The sequence below is a fragment of the Lutra lutra genome, chromosome 8 (genome assembly GCF_902655055.1).
Source record: "Lutra lutra chromosome 8, mLutLut1.2, whole genome shotgun sequence".
Lineage (NCBI taxonomy): Eukaryota > Metazoa > Chordata > Mammalia > Carnivora > Mustelidae > Lutra > Lutra lutra.
In genome coordinates, this window is record NC_062285.1 from 59,019,840 (window position 1) to 59,035,839 (window position 16,000).

At 42.1% G+C, this 16,000-nt stretch overlaps 1 long non-coding RNA gene across 1 annotated transcript in view; it reads right to left on the reverse strand.

The window, feature by feature from the left end:
* Positions 1-307: 307 nt before the first annotated feature.
* The window catches only part of LOC125106194 (uncharacterized), a 43,118-nt gene continuing 27,425 nt past the window's right edge, over positions 308-16,000 (reverse strand). The window contains exons 2-5 of the long non-coding RNA XR_007129264.1: positions 14,914-15,007; positions 10,168-10,340; positions 1,931-2,002; positions 308-362 (exon numbers count right to left, since the gene is read on the reverse strand). This is a non-coding gene — a long non-coding RNA (uncharacterized LOC125106194). The remainder of the gene's footprint in view (positions 363-1,930; positions 2,003-10,167; positions 10,341-14,913; positions 15,008-16,000) is intronic.

Genomic DNA, 16,000 nt, shown 5'->3' on the forward strand with positions numbered 1-16,000 from the left:
TGTCTCTACCTGCGCCGTAAATCCAAATATGGTTGACATGATGTGCCACTAAGTCATTTCAAAAGCAGAAGCAAGGTAGAGAGGAAACAGAGTGACAATGCATGGAATGCTACATAACAAAAAGAATGAATTACATTGAAACATACCGCCATGAAGTGATCTCCATAGGCATAGTAAGCTGACAAAAATAGTAAGAGCAGGGGCGTCTGGGTGGCTCAGTTGTTAAGAGTCTGCCTTCGGCTCAGGTCATGATCCCGGGGTACTGGGATTGAGTCCCGCATCGGGATTACTGCTGGGTGGGAAGGCTGCTTCTCCCTCTCCCACTCCCCCTGTTCATGTTCCCTTTCTCTCAGTGTCTCTGTCTGTCAAATAAATAAACAAAATCTTAAAAAAAAAAAAAAGCCTGCTTTAAAATAATAAGAGCAAACTGCAGAATAAAAAAATACAGCATGGTACTGTGTATATTTTTAAAAAGACACAAAACAATATGTTACACACACTCACACACACACATCTACGCAAACACACACCGCAAACAGTTGGTTATACCCCAAACTGATAGCTGATTTCCCTGGGGAAAGGACAAGGCCTGGGGTGAGGTGGGTAGCCCCGGCAGACTTTATCTTTTTACCAGATTATTTATTCAAATAATGTGTATATAAAGGTGAAAGAGGAAAAAAAAAAAAAGGAAAGCAGAAAAGAAACAAGTGTCACTGCTGGAAAAGAAAGGATAGCAACACACAGTAAAGTACTGTAAGCGGTAGGAAACCTTCCAGACAAAAATCCACTGCCTTGCTCATGTGCATAAGAAACCAGAAGACGAGCAGAGATTTCTCATGTTGGCATTATTATTATGAATTCGGTGAGTTTTAAGATGCAATATCTCCGGGGTGCCTGGGTGGCTCAGTGGGTTAAAGCCTCTGCCTTCGGCTCAGGTCATGATCTCAGGGTCCTGGGATCGAGCCCCGAGTCGGGCTCTGCTCAGCGGGGAGCCTGCTTTCTCCTCTCTCTCTCTGCCTGCCTCTCTGCCTACTTGTGATCTCTGTCTGTCAAATAAATCAATAAAATCTAAAAAAAAAAAAAAAAAAAAGATGCAATATCTCCTAACTCTACCAGAAACACAGTGTTGAGAAGTACATTAGACCTGGAGCCAGACAGCCGAAAGTCAAGGCCTAACTCTGCGTTTCTCTGTAAACTTGGGCTAATTTCTCAAGGCCTTAGTGTCCTTATCTGCAGAGTGAAGACAACAGTAATATACTTCACAGGATGCTTGGAGGATTGAGATAATACCCAGGAAAGAATAGTAAAATCATGCAGACTGAGACTTAGAACTTATAAATTACGTTTGTGTGGACTGTCTTCCCATCCTTTCCCTCCCACTTCAGAGAATTATGTTTTCTCACACCTTTAAGTATGCCCCATGCTGAGACAAAATTAAATGAACAAGCCATCAGTCTTCAATATAATATTTGCTGATCACAGGCTTCCATTATTTGAGGCTTTAGATTATGAACATGCCTAGCTTTTAAACTTCAATAGCCTGCATTCATGTACTTATTTGAAGGAATATATTCATTTGATTCGTGTATACAATATACCCTTCTCCTGTGAAACCTACTTTTGATGCAAGAACTAAAATACCCAAATCAGACCATTTAAAGTACAAGCCAAAAATATAAAAAAATTTTTTTTGCACCTTAAATGTGCTTATCTATGGTCCTACTAAAATTCCAAGCTGTTCCGAAATTTCCAGAATCCCAACTACAAGCCTTATAAGAAAAGGGGTTTCAAAAACAATCAAAGAAACACTGGTACCACCAATATAATCAGACACAAAAGAGAAACATGAGCAGATGAGTAAATATCAGTCGCACACACACAGCACCATGCCGACCACGCAGGATGGAACTAGGTTCAATCACAGCCTCACCTTGGAAACAGACCAGGTTCTCGACTTTTGCCGGATGTGCCTGTGTTAAACAGTGCAGGGACCTGCAGATTTCTGGTGAAGCAAAGAAGAATCCAGATTAAGTTGTTTCGCAGTTTGAGTTCGGAAAGGATCCATTTGAAGGAACCAATTCCACACAAAGCACACATCCCTCCCGGGCTCCTCCACCCCATTCAACCGGGCTGTCAGTTTCGAGCTGGGCGCCCTTTGTTCACTCTGTTCTACTCTAATTAGACTTGACAGATTGCTCTTTCTGGCTAGACTGGCTATTGCCAAGATCGGAGAGAAGAGGTGAGGCTGACCTTGTCACTGTTCCCTTGGGATCAGGGCCCCACCCCCCACTCTACTCTACCAACACTGAAATGTATGAAATGTACCACCCCCCACCCCAACTCCCCCCACCGCCAAGCTCGGATCTGGTCCCCTTCTCCTCCAACCGCCTAGCAGTCCCGTCGCCACGGACTTGTGAGATTAAAACCCTCATTGTCTGCAGAAGGGGAATACGTGTGCTCTAATATTTTTCATATTAATACTCTGACCCTTAGTTGTTGTTTTCTTTTTTTTCTTCAGATCTGGTGGGGAAAAACCAGACCAACTTTTCTGAAGGGAAAGATACTGCATTTCTGCCCTGGAGCCCAGAAATATTGGTTGCTTAATGAAACAGAGCTCTGGAAGGATTCAGGCCCTGACACGACCTGCATGTGTCTGAAGCAAATCCCTGGCCTGGCGGCCCTCAGTGTCCATATCTGTAAAATGCCATCAATACTTCTTGAACCTCTGTTGTATCAAAAACAGGTTAGGCTGGTGTTAAATAAAAATTAGACCATAAAATGGTAGAGCTGGAAATGATCTTAGACATCATCTAGTCCAGTATCTTCATCTGGAAGATTATTATAAAAAACAGAGGACAAAGAGGGAGGGGCTGTGCACAGGGTCATGAAATTAGTTCTTAAATTTTAAACACCTGGCACTGAACAACAGCTTGCTAATTAGCTTTGTCTCTAACCTGCCATTTCCTGGTTTATCCTATGCTTGATAACAAATCATATTGGCCAGGAAGGCAACTTGCTTTCTCTGAGGAAGGAATTCTCCTCACCCAAGGACTATGTTTTCAGAAAGCCTTCCTTTACTGAGAATCCAACGGTCCTGTAATAAATAGATCTTGACTCACCACATAGCTCTTACTGGGGTGTAGGATGGAACTCGACAGAATTGGGGTCGGGGCTCTACTCTCAAATAGGAGTGACCCCCTCCTTGACCTAAGTCTGGCTGTGCCTGTTGCCTCAAGGGCTGTGAGCAGGAGAGACTGTTAGAAATTCCTCCTTGGGGGCACCTGGGTGGCTCAGTGGGTTGGGGCCTCTGCCTTTGGTCGTGGTCCCGGGGTCCCGAAATCGAGCCCCACGTCGGGCTCTCTGCTCGGCAGGAAGCCTGCTTCCTCCACTCTCTCTGCCTGCTTCTCTGCCTACTTGTGGTCTCTGTCTGTCAAATAAATAAATAAAATCTTAAAAAAAAAACCCAAAACTTCTCCTTGGAACAAATCTAGTATTTCCTAGTTGGCAATGTAAACCCACTCTTTATGGTTCACTCACCTATCCCCAAGTATTTATTAAAACCCATTTTTGTGTTAAGCCCCTGAAAGCCAGCAAGACTGGTACAATGACTAGGATCCAGCCTCTAGGAGTCTCAGAAGGAGCCAGCAGTGTAAACGCTGATGTGTGTGGGAGCCCTGAGGGACGAGGGTGGAAGGAGGAGACAGTCAATTCTCCTTGACCGGGGTTTAAGGAATTCAAACACTTAATAGAGAAAAAAATGAATTAAAAAAATTTTTAAAAAGTCATAAAGGAGATGATAACTAGAGCTAAAACTTTAGGAAATGAAGGCTATTTTCCAGGTGGAAGCAAGCAAAGTACGTGGCATTCAGACAGAGTGAGCCCATTGTTTGGAGGGCGGGGGGATGTTATTGGTCTGCATAGTATGAGAAAGCATCAACCAAAGATGAGACTGGGCACTTAGGTAGAGATCAGTGAAAACACTATATCACAGAGGAAGAAGTTTGGATTTTATTGTAGCAGTTCAGGAGAACCACTGAAAAGTTCCAAGCAGAGAAATAACACCGTTCTGATTGCATTTTATAAAGATGGTGTTGATGGCAGTGGGGGAGACAGATTGGGGGAGGACTGGGAAGGAGCAAGACCCAAGGCAAAGAGACTTAACACAACTGCAACAGTTTAGGTGACATGAGACAGTTGACTCAGTCAGCGGGAAGAATCAAGGGAGGGCAATGTTTTAGTTTTTGTTTCCAAGAGACTTCAATCACTTTGGATCCTGACTTGACTAGATCAACTGTAAAGAGAAAATGTGGAAGACAAATAGAGTATTAAATAATATTAAGGTATTCTTGTGCATTTTATTAGGTGTGATAATGTTACCTCGAACAAAGCAGCATACTGAAGGGTTTAATGGGTGAGATAGCACGATGTCTGGATTTGCACTAAAACACTGTAGAAATAATAGATGAAGTAACTCTGAAGAAAAATTAATAATTATTAAATCCACACGATGGATATGTTGGGGTCCATTATGCTCTATGTATATTTGAAAATTGTCAAAATGAAGGGCGCCTGCGTGGCTCAATCATGAGGCATCTGCCTTTGGCTCAGGTCATGATCCCAGAGTCCTGGGATAGAGTCCTGCATTGGGCTCCCTTTTCGGTGAGAGAGGCCAGCTTCTCCCTCTCCTACTCTCCCTGCTTGTGTTCCTTTTCTCACTGTCACTCTCTCTGCCAAATAAATAAATAAAATCTTTTTTAAAAATTATCAAAATGAAAACCTAATATATTAGGCAAAGGAAAATGAGATCCCAAATTAAAGAAATTAGAGTAAAAATGGAGAGGAGATAGCTTAAAGATAGAATTAACAATGCTCAGTGACTGGTTAAAAGTGGTTACTGAGGGTTTTTGTTGTTGTCGTTGTTTTGAGAGAGAGCGAACACTGAGCTGGGAGGAGAGAGAGAAGCAGGCTCCCCACGAGCAAGAAGCCCAATGATGGGCTCAATCCCGTGATCCTGGGAACATGACCTGAGCCGAAGGCAGAGAATCAACTCACTGAGCCACCCAGGCACCCCCAAAAGTGGTTATTGAAACTGAAGAGTTGGCATGACTTCCAGGCTTTTGCTTGGGAGCCTGGGGAGACAGTAAAGAACCTACTCTTTCAGGCATGAGGAATTGGATTTTCAGAGAAACACTGAGTTAGTGCTGTCCAGTAGGCAGTTGGACACATAGATCTAAATATCAGGAGAGAAGCTACGGCTGGGGGTGTGAATTTGTGAGCTGTCACTTCACCAACACTTGGGTAGTGATTCAAACAACTGGGAGAGCATGGCGGACAAGAAGGTAAGATGGCTGAGGAAAAAGCCCAAGGCACACTTACATTTAAGAAGTGGGGAGAGGAAGAACTTTGAGAAAAGTAGAATGGCCAGAGGATAAGTATGAGAAGAAACAGGAAAAACATAATTTCTGGAGAATCTGTCAAGAAATAAGGGGTCAACAGAATCAAATACCCCAAGTTAAAATGTGAAACCTATTGGATTTAGCATCAAGGTGACAACGGCCAAAGAACTTTCAAGAGAAAGTAACGTGTTGAAAAGTGAATCGGGAGAGTAAATGAAGTCTGAAGGATGGGGGAGGGCTGGATTGCATGGTCCTCACAGGAGGAGAGGGTTGCCTAGAAATGGTTTGCAAATAGGCAAGCTCTAGGCCCAATCAAACCTTTGCTCAATGGGGTTCAGTAGAAGTGGATTCCTGAGAGGAGAATAAGAACAAGTCTTAATTAAAGGGAGGAGGAGGAGGGCACATTCTATAAAGAGATTAAACATTAAAAAAAGAAAAAAGAATATAGGGGACAGTTCAATGAAACAAAGATCCCGGAGGGCACGTGGAGAGAGTTTACGAGGTCGGCAGTGTCTGAGAGTCATGAGGGCAGAAGGGGATTCTTTTGACCTCTGGCTGGCGAGTCTTAGCAACCTCTTCAGTGATTCCCCAAATTCAATGCTCTCCACTCCACACCATCTTGCTGGTAGCAAATCTGGAAAATGCTTATAGAGCATGACCTTGATCATGTCAAACCCTTGCCACAGAACTTTTATTAGCCCCAATACCTATTGCATTAGGTATTAGGTATAATATAGCTCTTCCATAATCTGACCCCAACCTGCTTTCTTCAGCCTGATCTTTTTGGGTTTGTTTGTTTTTATTTGTTTTGTCTTCCTTTTCATGAACCTTCCTTCCAAAATGCCAGGCTACTCACTATTCTCTGAATATATTAATTACTTAAAATATTATAGAAAAAGGGCTGAGAAGGGTCTAACATGTGACAGCATTCAACAGATGTTCGTTTTTGGATACTAACCGATTTATCATTCTCCAGTTCTCTTTTCCCCAAAGTGTATTTCCACCTTCCTTTATGTTACAAGGCAAGATTCAGATCAGCTGTCATCTCTTCTGGGAAGCCTTTCCTGGGTCTGCAGCACACCACCTCTCCACCTCTCTTGACACTCAGCCTATTTGGATCTGCTTAAATGTGTTTCTCTCATTAGAATATAAGTTTCCAGAAGGCCGAAGCCATATATGTATATTTTACATATTTAGAGCATCAATACATCGCACAGTGCATGGCATTCTACATACAAAAAAAAGTGTTGAAAGAACTTTGCTCCCTTTCCTCTGTTTCCTCTGTTTTTCTTTTCTTTTTTTTCCTTTTCTCTTTTTTAAAACCGCCTTTTTACATGCCGTATGGTATGGTTTCTTATATGATAGCCTCACTCTGTTTTTGCATGGCAGTGGACATGTTTTTGTCACTCCAGGGTCCCTTCCTGTTCTTCTTGCAACAGGATGGGAATTCTCTGCTCTTAGTCTTTGTGACTCAGATGCCCACCCCCCAACTCTGGGATCAGGGTGGAGGACAAGTCACAGGTGTCTAAATTAGCCAGTTATTGTCCCGTTCCTATGGCCTTCCTGACTGGTTTGAGTGAGCATATGCTCTAAGACTTCCAATTAAAGTAGATCTCAGGACTTGAATCTTCAGAGTTAGTGGAAGAAGGGTGTGCTCTCTCTCTCTCCCTCTCTCTGTTGGACATGGAGTCAATAGGGTGCAAGACTGCTGTTTGAGAATGAACATAATATTTGGAAAGAAGACAACCAAGAGAAAGAGAGAAACAATCTTGGTGAAGGAAGCAGAACTGAATTCAGCTATGCTTTGAAAGGAAACTATTGCTTGTCCATTTGTGTTGGGTTTTCTGTTATTTGCAACAAAACCATCTATTTTTTTTTAAATATTTTATTTATTTACTTGTGAGAAAATGAGCACAAACAGGGGGAGGGGCAGAGGGTGAAGCAGGCCCCTGCTGAGCAGGGAGCCCAACACTGGTCTCCATCCCAGGACCCTGGGATCATGACTCGGGCCCAAGGCAGACACTTAACCTACTGAGCCACCCAGATGCCCCATCAATAAAACCATCTTAACTGATACAATATTTACATATAACTGATTTATGTAACTGATATAATAATTATTTATATTCTGAATCTAGTACATTGTTTGACACATGAGACTCTTAACAAATGTGTGTTTAGTTGATAAGTAAGTCATTGTGAGGTACAGCAGTTACTGATTTCAATAGGGCAACTTGGCAATATGTATTTACAACCTTAAAAAAGATCATTCTTCTGGGTGCGCCTGGGTGGCTCAGTGGGTTAAAGCCTCTGCCTTCGGCTCAGATCATGATCCCGGGGTCCTGGGATTGAACCCCACATCAGGCTCTCTGCTTGGCGGGGAGCCTGCTTCCTCCTCTCTCTCTCTGCCTACTTGTGATCTCTGTCAAATAAATAAATAAAATCTTGGGGAAAAAAAGGTCATTCTTCTGGAGATGGATGGTGGTGGCAGCGACACACGTGAATATACTTAATGGCACTGAAAGATGGTAAACTTTATGTTACATATTTTACCACAATAAAAAAGAATAAAAGACAAAAAAAACCATTAGACTAGAAATAAAGCCTAACAGACCAGTTAACAAATGAAAACATAGGGACAGGAAGGCTTGTTGTACTGTACCAGTAAAGTGAGTAATCATTCTCTACTTCTGGAAAATGCATCATAGGGAGATAGATAAATATATAAAGTTGGTTTATCTGAGCATTATTGGTAACCTCAGTAGAAACTGGGTGCTAAAATCATGATATATTCAAAGAATGGGATATTATACAGTCATTAAATTGATAAAGTTAGATTCACATACTACTTTGGAACATATATATCAGAATGCTAGAAATATTAGAATTATATTAATGTCAAATAGTTTCACAAAAATAAGGCAAGACTTCTTATAAGATTTATGAATTGGAGCCAAATGATTGGATGGAAGAACATTATTCAGTAAGTGGTGGGAAGTAAACTGCTCACTCAGAAAGAAGTCACTGTACATCACTGAATATCAGATACCACTGGTTGTAAGACACTTGCTGAGTTCAGAGATGTTAAAATGTGAAAAAGTATATATCTAGAATTGACCAAATATAATATGTTTAGGGGCAGAAATTTATACATGTTGGTGACTGGAATGAAGGAAAGGGGACATGAAAATCATTAGATAAAGTGAACCTAAGAAGGGAAGTGTTGGGGCACCTGGGTGGCTCAGTTGGTTAAGCATCTGCCTCAGGCACGGATCATGATCCTGGGGTCCTGGGATCGAGCCCTGCATCGTCTCCCTCTCACTCTACTGTTCCCCCTGCTTGTGCTCTCTCACTCTCTCTGTCAAAAAAATAAATAAAATCTTAAAAAAAAGAGAGAGAGGGGAACTGTTTTCAGGTCAATAGAATAAAATTATTTTATACTAAGTTAAAAAGAAGTGAATTGAAAGGCTTTGAGGAGAGGTATAAGATGGCCACAAAAGCATGCACTGAAGGTTAATTTTGTAACTAAACTAAAGGAAACAAGCAACTATCCCTGCTAATTTGGACGCTGTACAATAGGTTATAATAAGTATTAGCTCATTTACATTTGTGAGGTTTCTTTCTCTACTTTGTTTCAGGTAGAAGCCAGGCTTTGATTTTTTTTTTTTTTTTTTTTTTTTGTAGATTTTATTTTTGAGGTGCCTAGTTGAGGTGGTTCAGTCTGTTAAAGTTCCGACCCTTGGTTTTGCCTCAGGTCATGATCTCCTGGGATTGAGCCCTGAGACAGGCTCCATGCTCAGTGGGGAGTCTGCCGGAACTTTCTCTCCCTCTTCCCCTCCCCCAGCTCACTGGGGTGCCTGTGCGATCTCGCACTCTCTCTCTGTCTCTCTCCGTCCAAAATAAATGAATCAATCTTAAAAAATATATATTTTATTTTTAAGTAGTCCCTACACCCAACATGGGGCTTGAACTTACAACCCCAAGATCAAGTCACATGTTCCACCTACTGAGCCAGCCACGCACCCCTGCCAAGCTTGTAATTTTAGCTTCCCCTTCCCCTGTTTTAAGAAGGGGTTTGGCAGCTGAAGAGAGATAAAAAGGCACGGAAGTAACAAATTGCTAGTACTTGAGAAGAAGGCTCAAAAGTCTACATTTTTCATTAACAGAATACAGGGAAACCAAGACTTCCCCTAGAGTGTTCTGTATCTCCTCCCATGTTGTTAAAAACTTTCACTAAGCATTACTCTGTCGTTAAACTCAACTACTTCTATCCAAGCAGTCTTGCAAGTTCGGAATTTGACCAGCTGTCCATGGGGAAGTGGACTAAAAAAATGTCAAGCATCTTCTCTATCTCTCTCTCTCACATACACACCCTACACATTCACAGATTTCAGTGCTTAGCAATACACCACATATATGCTATTTATTCACATGGCTTGTTCCTTATTTTCGGTTATTTCTGTCCTCCGTAAAGTGGGAAGCATTGGGGAAGGCCAATTACTCTTAGTTATTGCTGACTCACAGTAAGTTCAAGTCAGGCACCCAGGATCACAGCCATCAGCAGCTGCTGCATGCATAGCCTCATCGGAGTTGCCCCATTTGAAGTAATGACTGATCACAGACAAAAGACCTTGACCAAGAGCCACAGGTATGGCTCTAGGCAAAAATGCCTTGGTAAACAATTTTACCTCATAGAATGTCAGATTTACTAGGAAAACTAAAATACACGTCAGCCCTGTAGTTCCTAACCTTTGAGAAACAATACACTTACCTTAGGAGTTTTGAAATATCACAGGGTAAGGTCCCAGGGTTGTATATTTTTCAAAAAAGCTTCAAAGGCAATTGTGGGGCATTCAAAGCTGAGAATCACTGCTCAAATCCCATTCCTTTCATTTTACAGGCCTGGGGCCCAGGGAGGTTGCTGGCTTGCCACAGATCACACACCTGGTTAAAAACAGAATCGAGACTAGAACTCAAACTTCCTGATTTCTGGCCTAGGGTCTTTCTTCTTACACCAGCATCCTGCCCCATTGATCATTTCTAAATTTTTCCTATTATTCCTTCCTAATACATTTGAAAATGTATAATCCAACTACTGCCATTTTAATAACAAAATCATGCAGTTGCAAAATCTAGCATTTAGGAAAGAAGCCAGTCACAAAAGACTATATATGATATGATTTCACTTACATGAAATGTCCAGAACAGGCAACCCCACAGAGATGGCAGTAGGTTAATAGATCACCAGGAGCTGTGGGGATAGGGTGCAAATAGGGGCAGGATTTCTTTCTGCGGTGATGAAAATGTTCTACACTTAATTGTGGTGATGGTTGCCCAACTCTGTGAATATACTAAAAGCTACTGAATCATACTACTTTCAAAAGGGGAGTTGTATGGTATGTGAATTATATCTCAATAAAGCTGTTAAAAACCTAGCACTAACTTCTCACTGGATTCTGAAAGATAATTACATTTTTTTTACTTATTTCATTCACCAACATTTCTCTAAAATTATAAGCAGTCTCCAGATGGGTTTTTTCCTTAAATTTATGTTATCCCTATTTAGGTCCATTTCCCAGTGTGCTGTACCCCCAACAGCAGATTAATCTTCCTAGAGCTTGTATGGTATTCGGGATCCTTGTCCTTCAAAGTGTCAGACTCCGTGCCTTTGCCAAGATCATTTCCTCCACTGAGAAGGCTGATCTGTGTGTTCAAGGCCTACCTAGGTCAGATGCCCCCTCCTCAAGGGTCTTCCTTCCACCACAGTGGGGCTGTTCTGCCTTCCAGGATATAAAATTCTGACCCAATGTTTTGATAACATGTAACAAAACTCAACAGCCTTCTAGCCTGGGCTCTGGGCCGTTACCACCCGTGAGTGGTCCTTCACTAATTTCATTTTCCTTCCTTTAGCACCCTTGTCTAGCACAAAATTCCGTGTCATTTGTTTTGTTTGTTGCTTTCTTCTGCCCATTATGCTATCCTTCCCCTGCTCTTTTTCCCACCTCCTCACTCCTACTTACCCCCCTCCCCGACCTTTTTATAAAGGGCCTTGGTCCCAGGACCCTGGGATCATGACCTGAGCCAAAGGCAGAGGCTCAATAGGCTGAGCCACCCAGGTGCCCCTCCCACAACCCTTTCTACCTCTGCCCTTCATTCCTGCCTAACTCTTGTTAAATATTCAGGACTCTGGAAACATACCATCTCTTCCAGAAAGGCCTCTGACACCTCCCCTCATCATTAGGATGATGGCCAAACTAAAGTAATGGCAAGGAAGTGTAGAAAAACAGACAAATTTGAAAAGTCTTAAGGAGGCAGAATTGGTAGAACTTGCCAATGTGAAATAAATGCAAACATAAATCTTAAGGAACAAATAGAATTAACACTGAATGGGAGAATAAGAACTGGTAATAATTTAGAGCAATTTCATATGTTTTTCCAAGCTTTATATCATCTGCAGTTTTAATAAGATGATTCTCTCTGTCCTGCTGAGCACGTCTTCCTTTTAAATGTCTCTTTTCTAATATTGCTTTATTGATCCAGAGTCTTTAATGACTCTCTCCTCGCTAATGCACCAAGACTAAACTCTGCTTGCTTTAAAGGCTCTTACAGCTGGATCAGCCCTTCCCATCAGCTCCATCTGGCTGTGGTCCAGCCCGCTGCCTCATCCTCCCCACACAGATCTTGCTCACTCCTCCTTCTAGCACTCTGGCCACCTTCTTGCCCCAGGCAGTCCTATCCCCATGCACATCTCAGGGACCATTCAATGCTCAGCTTCATGAAATCCTGCCTCCCTGGTCCATGCCTCCCTGTGCCCTCTGATCTCCTGAAGCATTCATAGTTAACAGCATCCAATTTAGCATTTAATTATATATGCGTATCTAACATAATTTACTATTGTTTTAATGTGTGTTGGTCATGTTTCCCCCAACTAGATTATAAATTTATTGGGGGGTAGGAACCATCATTTATCCTTCTTTATAAGTTCTGGAAGCAGATTGTGCTCAAATCCTGGCTCTCCTGCTTGCCAGCTATGGGACACCAGGCAGATGGCTTACCTTCTCTATACCTTAGTTACTAACATTTAAAATGGAGCTAATAAAAATACCTATCTCATAGGAGTGGCTATACAGCTAGATGCAACAATTCATACACAGTGCTCAGCAGATACCTGGCACGTTATAAGAACTCAGTAAACATTAGCTAATACTGTTACCCCCACATTGCTTAGCATATCATTGAACACTGAATACATGCCCCCAAATTAAGTTTTGCTGATTTAGTGGGTTAGACACAAATCTCTTTAATATGTCTAGGAGATTCAGAATCTCTTGAGACTAGAATGTGTGTATTTGTATGGACAATAATTATTTTTAAACATTTATCAACATAATGTTACCTCCCAAATTTGGGAAAGCATCTTATCATTGTCCTGCGTGTATTCCCTTGCCTGGGTCCTGGTGTCCAGATGAAGAAATCAAGAGGCTAATCTCCCTCATCTCCCAAGGAAACAGGGAATGAACATTCGATGTCAAGATTGACCTCAGATGCCTGGAGTATTCTGGGGACCAAATACCCATCACCTCAAGGAAACAAGCATATAAATGTCTGTATTGGCCTGTTGGTAGTTGAGGCGACAGCATGTCTAGTGGAGGGCAAGACAATGATAAAGGTGAGAAGGTAATTAAAGACCTGAGGCTGAGCTCTAGACACACACTGTTATTATATTTTATATTATACCAATTACGAGGCATGGCCCTCCCCCCAAATATTCCACAAACTAAACAGCTTCAACCAGCTTATTTGGAAGACCCAAAGGCCCATGGGCTGCACCCTGGTGAAATCCTTGGGTCTCATGGTACTGGGGAGAAAAAAGCACTGCTGGAGGGGAGGAATGGGAGAATACAGCAGCTGATACTACGGGATGGTTGTGGGCCACGTGTAGGATCCATACCATAAAAGATCATAGAACGTGAATTGCATTATAAAGCAATTCTTTGGGGTTTTCTGCCTCTTTTACATGTAAGTTTCATATTTTCCAAATGAAAGATCTGAGACCTTTCGAATGGAAGATCTTTCAAATGAAAAATGAACTGGTTGAAAAACATAGTTGATTTGCTTTACATTGTAAAGATACAAGACACAGAGGCTAGAAGGAAGTTGCACTGAATCACAATCCCAACAGCTAACTATTCCCTTTGTCCAAAGCTCTTAAAGTGATGAATGAGAGGTCAAAGCTATCCGGTGGGAATCAGATGCAGACATGGTGGGAAGCCAAAGGTGTCGTGAGAACAGTGAGTACACCTAGTTTCCAGCCTGTTTCTGCCATCACCTGGCTCTGCCTCTTTGGATAAGTCACTTTTCTGGTCCAAGGTTTCTCATCAGTAAGATGACCAGTGAGAGATAGGAAGATCATCTCTAAAGCTCCTTCCAGCCCTGACAGTCTATGGTTTGGCTGAATCTAAGAAAATCTATGAATTATTCTCCATTTTGGATTACTATTTCCCTACAAGATCCATCTTTTCCTCTCCCCTGATCTTTCCCTCTTCCTTCCATCCCAGTCATCCCAGCATGCACACCCTGTCCCTTTCTCCTTCGGACCTTAATTTTGGAATCTGAAAAACACTCCCAAACTTAAAACTATTGGTTACAATGATGTGTTCCTTAGAATTCCCATCCCCCACCCCCGCCGGAGGTGTTTAGGAGGCATTTGCTGAAAACTTGAATTTGAATTTGTAGTTGCAAAGGAAGAGGAAGGAGGCTGATACTGAACCCCTGGCCATGTAAAGCCATCTCGAGGCAGTTTTCCTATACGAGCTGAACACTAGTTCCATGTAAAGCTAATGAATATATGGCTTCTTCATGTCCCTTCAAATGGTTCTTAGAATTAGGATGGCTCTAAAGTCTCCAAGATTGTTCCAGATCACACTGGGTCTTTCACTACGGTCCTCTGATATAATTTCTGAGCAAGCAGTCAGCATAAAAAAGGACTAGGTCAGCTCTCTTTGTGTCAGTCCTTGGCAGCACAGCTCCTCCGGGATGTGTCTCCTGGCATCCACCCAGCCTAGCTATCAACAATAAAAGCTTTTCTTTGTGCTTCCAGTAAGTCATAAATAAATCTCCTCAATCCCACCTGTTTTCTGAGAAGAGCTTCAAAAGCATCCTTTATCTGAGGTTAAAAAAGAGAGAGAGAGAGAAAGAGAGGCACGATTGCTGCTTTGGGCAAATAGTTTTTACATGTCCACTGAAGCCATTGCCCATTTTCATAGTACCTTACTCCCAAACATTTAGATGTGTCATTTGGGTTCCAGTCCCTTTAGCTGCCAGGTTCTGAGACTGGGCTGCTCTCCCAACTTAGGCTAACTGCCTTTTCTGAAGCAGCTCAGCCCTAAGCCATCCTCCTGCTACCCTCCTGAGGATGGCACGTGTGAGTTGCGGAGGGCTGGCTACCTGAGCAGCAGGGAAGGCATGTCCTCCGAGATGGCAACAGCACCCAACAAGCAGCAGGGCAATGGCTTACCTAGCTGTGGCTTCAGACATCCTAATAACTTTCCCCGAAAGTTGAGAGGCTAGGTCTGTCGGCTTCTGAGGGAGTACCAGGCACCAGGCCGATGCTAAAGGAAGAAGAAAATAGAATTTCTGTTTAGTGAAACAAGAAAACAGCCAATCTCACTTACAGCCCAAACAGGTTGGATTCCTTGAACACCTCTCGTCCAAAAACCTCCTCCGAAACATTAAGCCTCATACTGCTGTTCTGAGGTAAACATTAATCCTATTTTCCGGCAAGATGTAGAATGAGGTCAAGTACATTATTTCCTACCGCAGTCAATGTTGGAATTAAAGAAATCTGCTGACTCCATTCTCAAAACTACAGAAATTAGTCACTTCAGCTGATCCATTGTTGAGTTCAAATGAACAACATGTTTCCTGGGCATGAAAAATGGAACTATGGATTTCTTTTTCCCTTCTGTCACATTTCACTGACCATATCTAATAAATTAACAACAATTCCTTGGTCCATATTCAGATTTCCCTGATTATCTCAAAAATTTTATTTTATTTTATTTTTTCAAAAATTTTATTTTTATAATTGGTTTGTTTTAATTAGGATCCAGACAAAGGGAACACATTATTTTGGTTATGTCTCTTATCTTTTTTAATCCAAAACCGTTCCCTTTCTCTTTTATCCCCAGACCACTGTCTTGCTAAATAATTAAAAGAAAAATAAATTAAGAGAATGAGCCATTCTTTTTTTTGTTCTTTTTTTTTTTTTTTTTTAGCTAGAGAGTGAGCCCTCACAAGTGGGCAGGGAGGAGCAGAGAGAAAGAAAAAAAATTTTTTAAATTTTGTTTATTTATTTGACAGACAAAGATCACAAGTAGGCAGAGAGGCAGGCAGAAAGAGAGAGGAAGAAGCAGGTTCCCTGCTAAGCAGAGAGCCCAATGCGGGGCTTGATCCCGATCCCAGGACCCTGGGATCATGACCTGAGCTGAAGGCAGAGGCTTTAACCCACTGAGCCACCCAGGCGCCCCAAGAGAAAGAAAATCTTAAGCAGCCTCCAAACTCAGCACTTAGCCCCATGTGGGGCTAGATGTCACAAAACTGAG